The sequence below is a fragment of the Anguilla rostrata genome, chromosome 6, assembly GCF_018555375.3.
Source record: "Anguilla rostrata isolate EN2019 chromosome 6, ASM1855537v3, whole genome shotgun sequence".
In the NCBI taxonomy this organism is placed as follows: Eukaryota; Metazoa; Chordata; class Actinopteri; order Anguilliformes; family Anguillidae; genus Anguilla; species Anguilla rostrata.
Genome location: NC_057938.1, coordinates 13,528,276 through 13,542,852, shown reverse-complemented (window position 1 = coordinate 13,542,852; position 14,577 = coordinate 13,528,276).

Sequence of the window (14,577 nt, the reverse complement as noted above, 5' to 3'; positions counted from 1 at the left end):
AACATACGTAAAGAAAACAAAAATAAAAACTTACATCTCTGAAGTGAAAATCACGAACAGTTTTCCAGTGTTTACGGTTTTCTGTTATTTTCAACAACTTTGCCATGACTGCTTCGTTAGCCAATATTTTCCCTGACAAATGCCAAAAATTATTCTTCTTATTGTATGACACTGCAAAAACCTGTGATAAAAAATAACATATTTCCTTTCTTCTCACTCACCCCATTCCAATGTCATTTTCCTAAAATAGTTCATTAGAATTCACTTATGTTACGGCTGTTCTGTAAAAAATCCTTAGAAATGCTCACCAGCGCATCCCCTGGAAATGTTTGCCTTGTTCAGATGCTGGATGGCTTGCCTTGTGCTCTGTTGTCATTTAAATCTGAGTACGTCTCCAGCTCTGTCTCTCAGCAACATATGATGTATTGGGTGATGTCAGAAGTCTTGTCCAGTTTCACCCTTTGCATACCTCTGAAGTCCTTGTTAACTTGTAGACTCACCAGTCCCTGGAAATAACCCATTAAGTCTTTCAGTCCAATGAGTTTGGGACAGGGCCATCTGCTCCAGCTCCTGACGCATTAAAGACAAGATGGCTCCCTCCAAACAATCCTCTGTCATGGTAAATCCCAGCATGAATCCAGGGCTATGTCAAATGAGGACAGTCTGTTGTGGTCTAAGACTATGCACAGGATGTTCTTTCATTCAACATTCATATTAATCTGTACTTCAGTCAAGAAGTGTGCTTTGGAGAAGAGCATGTCAAGATTATTTCATTGTCAGTTGTACCTGTCAAGCATATTCATCATGCAGACAAGCCTAGCCTGTCCTTGTGAGAATAAAAATTATATTAACTGATAAAAAATAACTTTCCTTGAGGATCCGGACAGCATAATCATTGGCTATCTACTGATACAGTCTAAAAACCCACTCTTTAGAATTCATCATGGCTCCCCTCCTATCCACACTCACTAGCACTCCTATATAATGTAATGCATTTACGTTTTTATGCCATTTTTACTATTTTATGTTTTGTATGGCTTGATATGAATGTTATCAGTATTGTATTACTTATTTTGTCAAATAATTCATGCATACCTGTAGTGTTTTATTAATGTTGCCTGAACACCTACTCATCTGGAAAAGTTGTTAGCCACGTATGACACTGTTCCTCATGTAATTCTGTTGGATGCACAATGTCCTCTTGCATTGTAAGATGATTTGGATGAGGTTACTGGTACATTAGGAAAATATTATTGATATATGTATGCAAATTAGGGGGATCAACACAGCCATTGTATTGTCAGTATCACCAGAGGATTTATTTAAGCTCTAGTAGAACTTTAAAGTAAGTTTAAAAAATAACTTGACATAGCATTATTACGCTATGGAGTTTGTGGGGGGTATAATTTATTTTGCTTTTTTGTATTAATAATAGTACTGACAAAGAATGATCACAGGAAAACACAAAATATTATTTTAATTAAAACAACCTCTTTCTCAATATGTCAACTTGAATATGTTGACACATACAGTCAGGTCCATAAATATTTGGACATTGAGAAAGTTATTGCTATTTTAGCTGTCTACCACAACATATAGGAGTTGAAATTAAAGTGCAGACCTTCAGCTTTAATTTGAAGGTATTTACATCCAAATTGGGTGAACGGTGTAGGAAGTACAGCACTTTTTATATGTGGTCCCCCCCTTTTTAAGGGACCAAAGATAATTGGACAATTGGCTGCTCAGCTGTTCCATGGCCAGGTGTGTGTTATTCCCTCATTATTTCATTTACAAGTAAGCCGTGACATTTGCATTTGGAATCTGTTGCTGTTAACTCTCAATATGAAGTCCAAAGAGCTGTCACTGTCGGTGAAGCAAGCCATCATTAGGCTGACAAAAAATAACCCATCAGAGAGATAGCAAAATGTATAAAAATGGTTGTAATTCCTACATTGTTCGTACAATATTTTTTGACAAAACCCTTAAATTAAAGCTGAAAGTCTACACTTAAATCACATCTTGATTGTTTCATTTCAAATCCATTGTGGTGGCGTACAGAGCCAAAATGATGAAAATTGTGTCACTGTCCAAATACTTATGGACCTGACTGTAGATATACAAACATACATACTATGTTCATACCCATGAGGAAATATTTATGGATTATAATTTAGTCAGATATATTTTAAATGAATCAGGTGAAATTAAAAACAGCATTTTTGTGTGGACATGTTTTTAATCAGTACAAAATCAGGTAGAACAGCATCCCCCTTTTGTCTGGCATAATTCATTCATTTGTAAATTGATCATATGTGACTTAACTTTAAAAAAATGAATTATAGGCACAAAGACAGTCTCTGTGGACCTTTTTGTGAATCCCCAGCACGCACCACCTTTTAATTATCCCATAACACACAGACTGGAATTTGGCAGAATGACATCGCCTGAAAAAGAATGGTGGCGCATGCAGATTCCTCTAACCCCTCAAGTAGTCTAGCCCATGATAGAAACACACCATATCCAATATCCAACATGAAGCTCTCAGAAGTACTATTCCTTCTTCTTATTCCAATTATTATAGTTATTATTATTATTATAACATACACAGCATGCTTCACAAAGACCTTGCCAGAGTGTTTAAACAAAATATGTGGTATAACATTCATGTGAGTGCATAATGATTCTCAGCTAACATATTATTATTATTATTATTATTATTATTCAAAAGTGATTCTGACTATGTTCCTCTCTCAGAAAATACGACAGATTTGTTCTGCCACGGGTTTGAACTTGTGACTGTTTTGATTAAAATGCAAGCTCGATAACTACTGCTCCAAGCTGGGGGGTCTTGAGATTGGCCTGATTCAAAGTACACCCTGTGGAACAACAGAAAGTGACTAAGGGTATTGTGTCTCATTCGTACGCATGCATGCACACACATGCAGCACGTGTGCATGCGCACACACACACACACACACACACACCTGTACAAGTGTATGCAATATTTTGCCACCTCTAAGTGGTACATAGTTAAGGACAACATCCTTCTGCAAATTTTAATGGCTGATTACTTATTTTTATATTTATTTATTTCCCCTTTATAACACAACACTACATTAAACATGGCACATGGCAAACGTTCTACTCTTGCTTTTGGAAAGTTTTTTCCTAGTCTTCCCTGCTGAAATTCTCCAGCTCAGAAACACCCGCAGGTGGCCTTGCATGCATATACAGTATATGCATATGCAGAGGAAAACAACTCTACAAATTATATACTAGTGAATTCTAGACAGATAATTAAAACACGTTTTAACAATCCTCACAAGTAGCCACGAGGAACACGGGAGTATATAACCTCATGCGGTGATCAAATGGTGCTAAATCTGGCCAGGAAATAAGAGGGATGGCATGTACAAAAGGCTACTGAAGTTAGCTATGTCTAGCTAATCTCAGTGTACCTTTGCATTCTAAATATACGAGACCAAATATCGACTGAGTATATATTAGTGCAGGAGAGAACACATGCACAGATCTCACTTAAAAGGAAGGGGGATTGTAAACTAATGTTAGTAATAGAGTATATACGTTAGCTATATGGACTAGGCAGTAAAAGCAGCATGATATAATCTAAACACGACATTACAATCAATAACACAATTCTTTGAAAACAAAAAACAAACAGAAGTTTCCTAAGCTACTTGATGCCTGGATGTTTGTCAGCCTTACTGAGTGAGTGCGGATCGTTCCGTGTGGTGCTGACTTGTCCAAAGGAACTCTGACTTCATCACTGGGTTTCTTTTGTCCTTGCTGGAGAGGGAAGTTGTGCTGACCCTGCTCTGCTTGCCGCCGCAGGAAAGTATGTAGATTATGCACGTTTAACTTGTTGCCATGTTGCAGAACGATAGCAAGTGTAAAGTTACTAAACCTACCTGGCCATGTGCGATTACCCAGCTCATCAGTGCTCTGTTTTTTTTTTTTTCAGCAGGCTCATAATGGCTTCCTTGACTTTCATTAGCACAACACCGGTTCTTATACTGACAAACTCCTGAGAAGCCAATTGTCCCAAACATTATGGCGGTGGGCTGTATATAAAAGGTGTATGTTATTTCTACATGGTGAAACCAAACTTTATTAAACTTATTAAAATACCCTTTAGTAAAAGCTGAGAATTTGCACTTTAGCCAAATGTACATTGTTTGACTGCACATCTAAAATTGTGCAGAACCAAATCAAGGGGAAAAAAGCATGTTTTTTCCAAACATTGGAGCTTGCTGTATAAACACACACACACACAGACACACACACATACACACACACATTGAACATGAACCAAGAGTGAGATGAATGATATGTAAAGTAGGTTAGAAGTGTAATCATCACACACAGCCAACTGTGATATAAATAACATCATTACTCCTGACCAGTAATACAAAGAGTTTTTAAAATGTGTTTTTTTTTTCTCTTTTGAATGGTTCAACAAGTAACTAATGTTGTTTGTGTTTCTGAGGGTGTTCATGAGACGTATTGAAAACAGCTGGAAATGTACATTGCTGGCAGTGGTTATTTTTTTTCACAGAGAAGTGTAAAAGACGAAAATAATGTGGAGAGGAAATACCTCCAACATAGTGCAACACAGGTCTGGCATATACTGTAGCTCTTCACATGGCTTTACCTTAGATCACAAAACACTGACATGGTGAGAGACAGCCAGCCCTTTGAAAAATGTGACTTTAGGGCACACTGCTGCAGAGATTTTTACATCCATTTTGAGCAGGTATACATGTAAAAATGTTCTCACAGTATGTACTTTGTGTGGTACACAGTGCCCCACTGAAGTGAATACCAAAGTGATCTCAGTTAGAAGAAAAAATACGAACTTGAAGTGGGTTGATCTGGAACATTGCAAATTGTGATCTGTGAAATAGATGCAGCATTGGAACTGCTCTCAGCTTCAGTGCAATATGTTGTTTCGCTGTTCAATATAAAAATAACCGCAGACATGACATAATGGTCCATTTTTCAAGTAGTGGAGGTGGTACTTTGAGTACTGGACTCATGTAGCTACAGAAACTGACAGGAGGCTGCTGTGGATGTCTGTTGTAATTTTAGCTTTCAGAGACTGCTGATTTGAAAGCGTCCTCTAATGAATTGCTTTTAAACTCTGACAAAACATTGTTTTGTAGTTCAATGAAACTGTAATTTTTTGTAAAAATTTTGTAACAATTGTGAATTGCTGCGATATATTTTAATTTGAACGCACTGAACTTCAGCAGCTTCCTGAATGGAGGGAAAGTGATCTCCATTGGAGATTTATTTAATGCTCTAATACGGTTCCTTGCCATCACACACAACATAACTCTTCACTACAAGTGTCTGTCATCCATTGTTCCAACTGTAATTCTTTATCATTAAAAGCTTTGTGACCTTCTGAGCACGACTATTCCCCCCCCACCCCCCAGAACCATGAAATGCATGAAACGGATCTAAACAGCAAGCTAATGAGAGCCCACCGGGGCATATGGCACCTGTCTGACTCAGCTCATCTTAAAAATCCATCTTCTTTAATATTACCACCCGGCTCTGTACAGCTTCATTTTACTCAGAGGGGGAAAAAAAGATAAGTTTTTTTAAACTGGCTGCATTCATCTCTCTTCATCATGCACTTTGTGGAGCAAGGACTGGGTCTCTGGTCGATCCAACCACGATGCACTTTTGCATGGGCAATCCTTGTTTTCTGGGAACACCTACCTCCACCCTATTAAATCTGCTTCTGCTCTGGGAAAACTGACTGCCACCACCCTGGGAGCATGGGTTAAGCAGCAAAAAAAATTCCAGTATTTAGGATTTTGTTTTGAAATGCAAGTTGACGGGTGCCTGCAATCAATGTATCAGTTAGACTGAGCAATTTTTGAAGTTATGAGCAAAACTTTTTTGTATTGATTTATTCAGGCTGCACATATGTTGGACAGTTCAACAGCTTATATGTGCATAGCATTGGTTTTCGGGTTATTGCATGCTTCAAAACAGCCTGAAGTATGAGGTGGGAAGTTGGTGTGATGGGTAGGGTATGTGCCTTTGACCAGAGGTCTTTTCCTAGAAGCTATGTTTGAATTTAGACCTCCATGATTGATTTTTTGTAACAGAGCTCAGGAAGGGAAAGGATATTGGGGCCACACCTAGTGGTTAAGTGAGCACACTTTCCTGGCTTGTGTTAGAAAATCAGTCCAAGCTTTGAAAATGTGTTTCTTTTCACAGTAGGGGTCTGAAACCGGGAATCCTCAAGCTTCAAAAGATGCAAAGCTTCTGTATTGTTTGGTTTATTTTGTATTTTTTCAACTTTTGTTTACTTTTTACTGGAACCAATGAGGGTGAAAGGTGCATATTCATGGATGTTTGTTTGGAGAACTTTCCCTCTCTAAACAAATGAAACGCAAGTGAAAACTAGAATTTTCGCATTTCCCTGTGTCCAGCTAGTGTTTGCCAGATGAATATTGCAACCAACAAAGAAGTAACTGTAAACAAGAACAGTCGCAATGCTCATCTGGCAAATATCTAATTTAATATTGCAAAAATTGGCGAGCACTGACGTATGTTGCATTCTAAAACTCACCATCTGTGATTAGACAAGATGAATTGGCTGTAACAGCAAGCACTGGCATCAGACGTTCTGAGATGGGGTAGCTCGCACTGCTGCAGTTCCTCTCTGCTACATTCTAAAACTGTTTCGTCACGTATCTTTGATCTGAACTGCCCTATAAGCACCGCAGCAAATAAAGTCCCCCACGCGTGAATGGCTTGCGCACCACATCATGCTCTCCACACTGGCTCCCTTGCGCTATACCCAGCCACTGGGAAAAGAAACCCCTCTCTGCTAGCTGGAGGAGAAAAACTACCTCCAGGAGGCTGCCACACACGAAGACGAACCCCGAAAAAGAGAAAAGAGGGATGTAGTTTGGCCAATGCCAGGCCTTCCCACATCCCAACTTAAAAACCAAAAGAAACACAGGCCCAACCCCGGAAGCAAAACATTCCAGGTGGTCCCCCTGCACAGCGGGCAACAACCAGGAACCGCTCCCGTGCCACTTCTCACTCCGGGATTTCACAGTAGCTACAGGAGCAGTGAACTGTCCAACAAAGCAGTGGTGTCCGCTCTCAAACCTGGTGCAAGTCTGGGCTCATGCACCCCATAATCTATTCAGTGTGCACATCACCGACAGCCATGTTCCCACAACACATCCAGTCCAGATTTTCACCAATACCACCGTTAACCATTTGTCTTGCTGTCTTTCAGGTCTGTCTTACTGCAAGGTGAGCCCGTTGTCTGCCAACACACCATAGTTAACAAACACACTATCAAACACATTCACCCATCTAAAACAAAATTTAAAAAAAGCCAGCTATCCAAAGAAACCAAACGAAAACCCAAAACATAAATCATCACATACCAAAGCCCCAACCATTCCCTCTGAGCATATCCCCCTACCTGTGCCTTTTCTCCCTCCTTTATCTTATCCTACCTTATCCTCCTGATTATAATTACTGGCAGACACACCTGCTCTCTGCATGACAGAACAGACTGTAGTAAGTCAGTCAGACCTGCTCCTGACATGACACCCTGAAGTTGCCCCTGCAAGTTTCCCAACGTCAAAACAGTTTTTCCAGTGTGGAAGCAGTTATCCAGAGTGGAGGCAGGTTTTCCAAGATCAAGGCAGTTTTCCCAAAGTGCAGGCAGTGTTCTCTGAAAACAAGGATTGTCCCTCAGGGCCAACATATTTTGGTGTCTATCTCTGAACTGCGTATTCTAGAAGTAATTGCGCATGTGCCTTTTCACTCTAGTTTTTTTAACAACATTTTACTTTTTGTTTCAGTGCTTATTTGATTTGTAATTTTGTAGAAGAATAAATTTTCTAATAAAAAGATGTACAGATTTGTTTGTCACTGTCTAAATCTCGCTGTGTGAGAGTCAGGCTTCACAAACCCCAAATTGGTTTTGGTAGGTGTCATGTGCTGTCAACGATGCACTCATTTCAACAAAGTTTTTCTGGAAACAGATGTATTTTGATTGCTTCATTGACCCTGATCAAGAGTCAGTGATTTTGCCCCCAGCTGGGAATAGGACAGCTCTGGAATAGAGGTCAATGTATTGTGTGGTACTTAATGCTTCACCAATAGTGTATCAATGTGCTCCCCTTATTTCCTTGTACTCTGTAAATAGCGTATTTCATCTTCAGAAATTCCAAGTTGTGAGGAATATTGGTATGGAAATGGCTGGCATGTTATAACTGCATTCATGCATTTAATTGGAAGAGGAGCCAAACCTGAAACAGAGGTTCTCGTTACCAAAATGTTAGAATCTACTTTTCGCAGCACAGATGGAGTCCTGCACAGGCAGAAAATGGTTTTATTTTGTAGCGTGATCTCATGCCAACTGCCACACTGCCCTGCGGATTTCTCTTGCCAAGCTGTGGATGTGAGGCTCGGCCGGGCCTGGCAGATTCAGAGAGAAGCCAGACTGCTGGTGGAGGTGCAAGGAAGGGGCCGGTTGAGGCTCGCCAGGTGGGGCTGGGTTCACAGCCCAACTGAACAGAGAGAAAACACCTTATTTTATGATTGGAATTTAATAAAGTGGGTTATTTATTATCTCTGATGTACAACTTTGATTGTGTGTCTTTCATCATTTATGTATTATGTACAGTATTGTCTCTTGAATTAGAAATTGTGTTGTACAGTCTGCTGCAACAGGAGTGCATTTTTTGTATTTTTGACATGATTAATTAAACAACAAACTTGATAACACTCGATTCACTGGTGTCCCATCGACAATTATCTGAATACGTTCATCAGGATAGCTGAGTATGTACAACAGAACAGTTGACCTTCTTGCTACACTGTTACACAGATGAGCATTATCTATGTTTATTTGTAAACATTATTTTCTTATTTGACCTTTATGAATGCATGCACCTGCACAATTTTAAGTTCCTCAGTGTAAGTGTGTCTGCTAAATGAATGTAACATGATGATGGGGACACTGTGCTATATGAGTACCGTCTATCACGTGGCACAAAGTCCTAATTTTCCAGGCAGTCACTATAGACCCTGGGGCACCTATCACAGAAAACAGGGGAGTTACTCCACTGTCATTCTGAAAATCTAAATCTGACCCATCTAATCAACACCTGGCCCATTTAATCAAAATCAAAAATCATTGGCTCTCCATTGCTGTAGAAAATGGGCCCTCGCATGTCACGTAAGCGGGCTGCTACATGCTCTGGTGAAGGATGAGAGTGGTTCTCTGGATGAAAGGTACTTAATAACAGCAAGTCATTATCATAGCCATTATGCATCTGTCAGAATTTTCACATCAGCTGCAAAGCTGAACAACGCATCAGTAACCTTAGCTCACCACTATCAAAGACCTCTGAGGAGTAGTTGAATGTTTGCTATAAACAAATCTCCAGCTAAAAAAAAGTGCACAGGCACAAACAGACACACACATACACGCACCAAATTAATGCACAAATGGGATTTTTCCTCTCCCTTTCTTTTCTCTTGGTTTAACAAAATTAATTTCCATAGATAATTGTGATCTGGAAACAACACCAAGAAACAACACCCTTAAATTTTTTGGCATTGTACCTACTGTGATCTTTTGCTAAAGAAACTCTTGTGGGTCTCATGTCAACGTCAGTGCATAAACCACACAAATTCAAACACACACACACACACACACACAAAGGCACACACACACACAGAATTGAAGGCCAACAGAGAAATGGCTTGCAAACTCTCTGAAAAGGCATGGGGTTGTGTAATATCACAAGTAAACGGGCTTTGTTTGGTGTGGCCATCAAACACCATGACTGTTACATACAGAGCAGCTGTGTGGGGTGGCGGGGGAATGAGATATCTAGGTTTTTTTTTTTTTTCTTTGTGCTAGTTTTTATGGAGCAGTTCTCAAGGGAGACTGTGTTTACTTTTTATTGAGGTCCATGTCAGAGAGCCATTTAAAAATGATTAGAATTTTAATACCAGAGACATTCACGACCAGAGAAACTGTAACTCATGTAAAAAGGTGCCTTCTTTTGACTCTTATAAATTGTCTCAGCTTTTACAGAGACAAGAGCAGTGCTTGACCAAACTCTGGGGCCCAATTCCACAGAAAAATAGAGAAAACTGTTGTTTTCAATGGCACTCCAGAAAATTATCATTGTTAACACTTTACATCTGTTAGTTTAATGCATGACGTTCAGTGTTGTTTGTTCAGTGTACAGCAAGAGCAATTTGTTCTTTTTGCATATTAAATTCAAGGGACCACCACATTAATCTTCCTGCAAAGACAGTGAAACACCCCACGGACTGGATAGACACCAACTTAGGTAAGCAGTCCCATAGGGTGGTGCATAATTTGATGTGGCTTTACCTAAGGGGTGAGGGTAGAGGGGGTTAGGATGTGGCTTTTTCTAAGGAGGGAGGGGAGGGGAGGTGCGGTTAAGTTGGAAGGGTTTTCTCCATCTCCTCATCTAAAAGTGATGATTGGGCACCTGCAGCCTGCCTGTGCCAGCTGAACATGTGCTACTGGAATATGATGACTTGTGCATCTGAGATGGTGAAAAGAAGCCATGGCTGGCTTGCATGACTGTACATTTTGGCAAGCTCAGCAATCAGAAAAGCTAACTTGGCACCTTGTGTTTGTGAAAAATAAAGTAAATTTGCATTTATTTGTGAGTCAAACTTGTGTGTGTGTGTGTGTGTGTGTGTGTGTGTGTGAATAGTACACTGTCTACAAATCATTGAATGGCACAGACAGAAAAGAATATTAGAATAACAACAAAAAAAAGATAAATCCAAAAATCTAAATCCAATCCTGTTAACATATTATGTATCATACAAGTACTACATTTGGATTTCATATTCCAAATCAAGATGTAATGCAAGCATGCCAGATTGCCTAATATGTTTAATTAGGCCAACCACATCCAGTCTAAAGCAGATTTAGATTCAAAACAAACAAACAGAAGCCTTTGGGGAATCCATTAATACTGCCAGCAAAGGAGCCAGTGAATGTGTGCCTGTATGTTAATTTTTGTTAGTTTAGCTATATAATGTACAGTACATATAAAAAAATCAATATTTGTCATGGCTCATCGTGATGCCATGTACTGCCTAATACTAGAATACAGTTATATTCTTATATGCAACGAGGTCCTCTCTTTGCAGTCACAGAAGCTCTTCACTCTGCAAGACCAAAGTCACTCAGCTTCATCCTCATTCTTTTTGAATTGTCTGCTGCATCCTTGTCATGTTCTTTCAAGACATGAGCATCTTTGACTGTTCTCTGGCATGGTTTAACTTTATATCTTTCTGGCTGGTCGTCCCTGATGGCTAGGAGGGGATGTGTCTCCTCCCCTCATTTCCTCAATGAATGTTCTGTGAGGCTTGATGCTCACTGTTTTTTTTTTTTTCATTTTGTCCTTCTAATGCCTAAGTTCAGGCACATATCTCTGCTCATCTGGCTGGCATTACAGTCGGGATGTTCTTCCACCACTTTAAGCTCAACCCAGGGAAGACTCCTGTTCCCCCTGGCAAAGGGTCCCCCATGGATAGATGCTTCAATCACTCAGCTCAGCAGTGTGTCCCTCCTGCTCAGCTAAGAAGCTTAGTGTGACCCTGGATGACCAGCTACGCTTCTCAGACTCGCCCACCCAGTCTTCCAACATAACATCAGGATAATTTGCACTTACTTACACAAAACTTACACAAAAGCTACACAGTCACTTGTTCAACAATAGTCACCTCTTGACTGGGCTACAGTGTCTTTATGGCCAGCTTACTGGCCTCAACAAGCCACTGGACCTGGCCCAGAATAATGCATACCTGGTCTCCAAGCTGCCTAAATCTGTGCATGCTCTGCCACCTGCCTTTGGCTTCCAGTGATTGCTTGCTTTCAATTTAAAAAAAACCTCACTTTGTCGCTCATTCTATACTTCTAGGCATTTCACATGGTTTACCACCACCATCTCTCTTTCCTGGATATCTTAGGGGTTCTCAAATTATTTGCTTCCAACCTCAATAGCCACTCCTTCCAGCTTTTATGTGGGGTGGCTGTTTCAAGACCTCATTTCATCACCTCACGTAGGTGTCCCCCAGGGTTCAGTTCTGGGTCTCTCTCTGCATACATATATTTTTAAATTAGAATGTATGTTTAAATTGGAGGTCCTAAGGTAGTAGAGGCCAGGGCATAGGAAAGCCCTTTAAAGTGACTACCTTTAAACGGAAGACCGGAAGACAATTTAGAAATAACAATTGTCAAAATATTACCAAGGTTGTGTAAACCAGACAAGGTTTTAACATTTCCAAACTTTTTGAAACAAATAAAAGATTTATTTGTACAGTGCTAAACATTAATTTAAACAAATTAAATTGCCTAAACATTCTTAGATATTAAATAGGAAATGAAACAATAGGCCTATAGCGTATTTAAGTAGTGACAGTGCTAATAAATGAAACGAAATAAAACTGATCGACTTTGCCTGTTAAGAAAGATGAAAATGTGCATTTAATTAGCAACAGTCTAATTAAATCAAATGAACTTATTTTGGTCAAACCAACGGCCTTTTTGTTTACAAAAAGGCAGCATAAGTAGAATAGAAAATGGGCCCAAATTTGGTGACGTAACGTTGGTTTTGCCAACAAGCTGCATCTTGATTTTACCTCAAGTCTCTGTTCTTGTCAGCGAAATTGTGAGTGACAGGTCACGTGCATTCACTGGATGAGACTATTTCATTCCATCAATCAGAGCACTGTAAGTTGCTGCAATTATCAGAAATGTTCGGAACTTTGGTTCAGTCAAACCACGTTAAATCTTTTTGATAAGATTATGTTAAGCAATGTTATTCGCCTATATTAACGTAATAACAACAGTAATACTAATATATTATTAGTAGTAGTAACCTAGTTGTTGTTTAAATTATTATTAGGCTATTATTATTATTATTATTATTATTATTACATAGTCTACTGAAAAAGAGAGATTAAAAACAATGCTTCCTTTGCAATGTTGCCTAACCCCCTCCCAGATTAGCGGAGGAACTTGGTAAACTTCAAAGACAGCGCACTGCAGAGACAGCCCGCGATTTAAAGATTGTTGCAGGGAGAAGTATTGTCGGCTTTGTTTTAGAGGGATTGTGTGGTGTTTAAGTATACATTCAATTATTTATGTGTATTTATAGGCAAGGTAGATTATTTTTGGCAACAACATTATGAAATAGTATACATTTTAGAAAAACATTAACAAATGGCGATTATGACGGATTTTTTGCGTGTGTGTCGATGACCGTCAATCGCACGATTATGAAATAACCGGCCCAGCCCTAATAAAATTATGAATCTTTTAAATAATGTAAAATATAAAAAGGGAAAGTATTTTTCCTGTATTCACGAGGAACCCCATGGCACTTGATCCCCAGAGCTTTCTGGATCTCAGTGTTGAAACATCTGCTTGAGGACTCAAGCTATGTGGGATTTGGGGGCTGAGATTGGCATATGTTCCCCAGTGGGGTTCCAGGCACTAGTACACCACTATCCTTTTCTGACTCACGAGGAACAAAAGATCAGACTACTGTGGTGGCCATGAGTCAGAAACAAAGAAATCATTAACTCAGCCTTTACCATCGCTGCCACTGACCATGTTTCTGTCAGATCTGGAGCAAGTGGCACATAGTGCTAAGGCATATTTAGAGAGCAAACCGGGGACTAGCCGTGACCGAAACAGAATGGCAGCCAGTTTATCTTTCCAGCAATGTCTGGGCTTGCCGGAACAAAAAAGGCCCACAGTGTTCCAGCACCCAGCGTTAGGCGTGAATCCGCTTGCAGTGCATGCAAAAAGCCTCCCCTGCCTGCTGCCAGTGTAAACAATCTGCCATTTTCAAAAATTGTGGCTGGTGCACATTTGGTATTGTGAATGTTTTTCTCAATGCAGTATCTGCTGTTTGATTTCTGTTCAAATTAACTTTTTTGAAAGTAGTGTTATGTTCTTATAAGCAGGTTCTTCTCTAAATACTTTGGTGAGCATACCTTGTAAAATGCTGGACTGGATTCCCCTGAACTTTGAACGTTAGTTTGTTTCACTTCATGAACACAATTTTGTCTTCAATGCAAGTTAAAAATGCCATTTGTAAAGGATAAAATGAATGTTTTCATTTTATTGTCAGAACAAATGTTGTTTGAATCAACCACATGTATTCACATTTAGATTTATACAAAATAATCTGTGTTAGTATAGAATAACATTAACCTACATGAAGTTCAGGCTTTTCAGTAGGTATAAATAACTTTTTAGTAAGTAGAAAGAGTCACTGGTGAGGTGAAAAGGGGTAAAGGATATTGTTGGGATTCACAGTAAAATTTGTATCATATACTGTATGTGGGTTTGCTGTGGAGTTTTAGGATTATGCCATTTTAATTCACCTCAGAGGCCAGGTCAGCACATGTGACAAATGCTCTGGTTCAGGCTGGTTCAGATGTAATAATTTAGACATCCACAATTTTGACCTGCCTTTGTAGAGTAAACAGAAC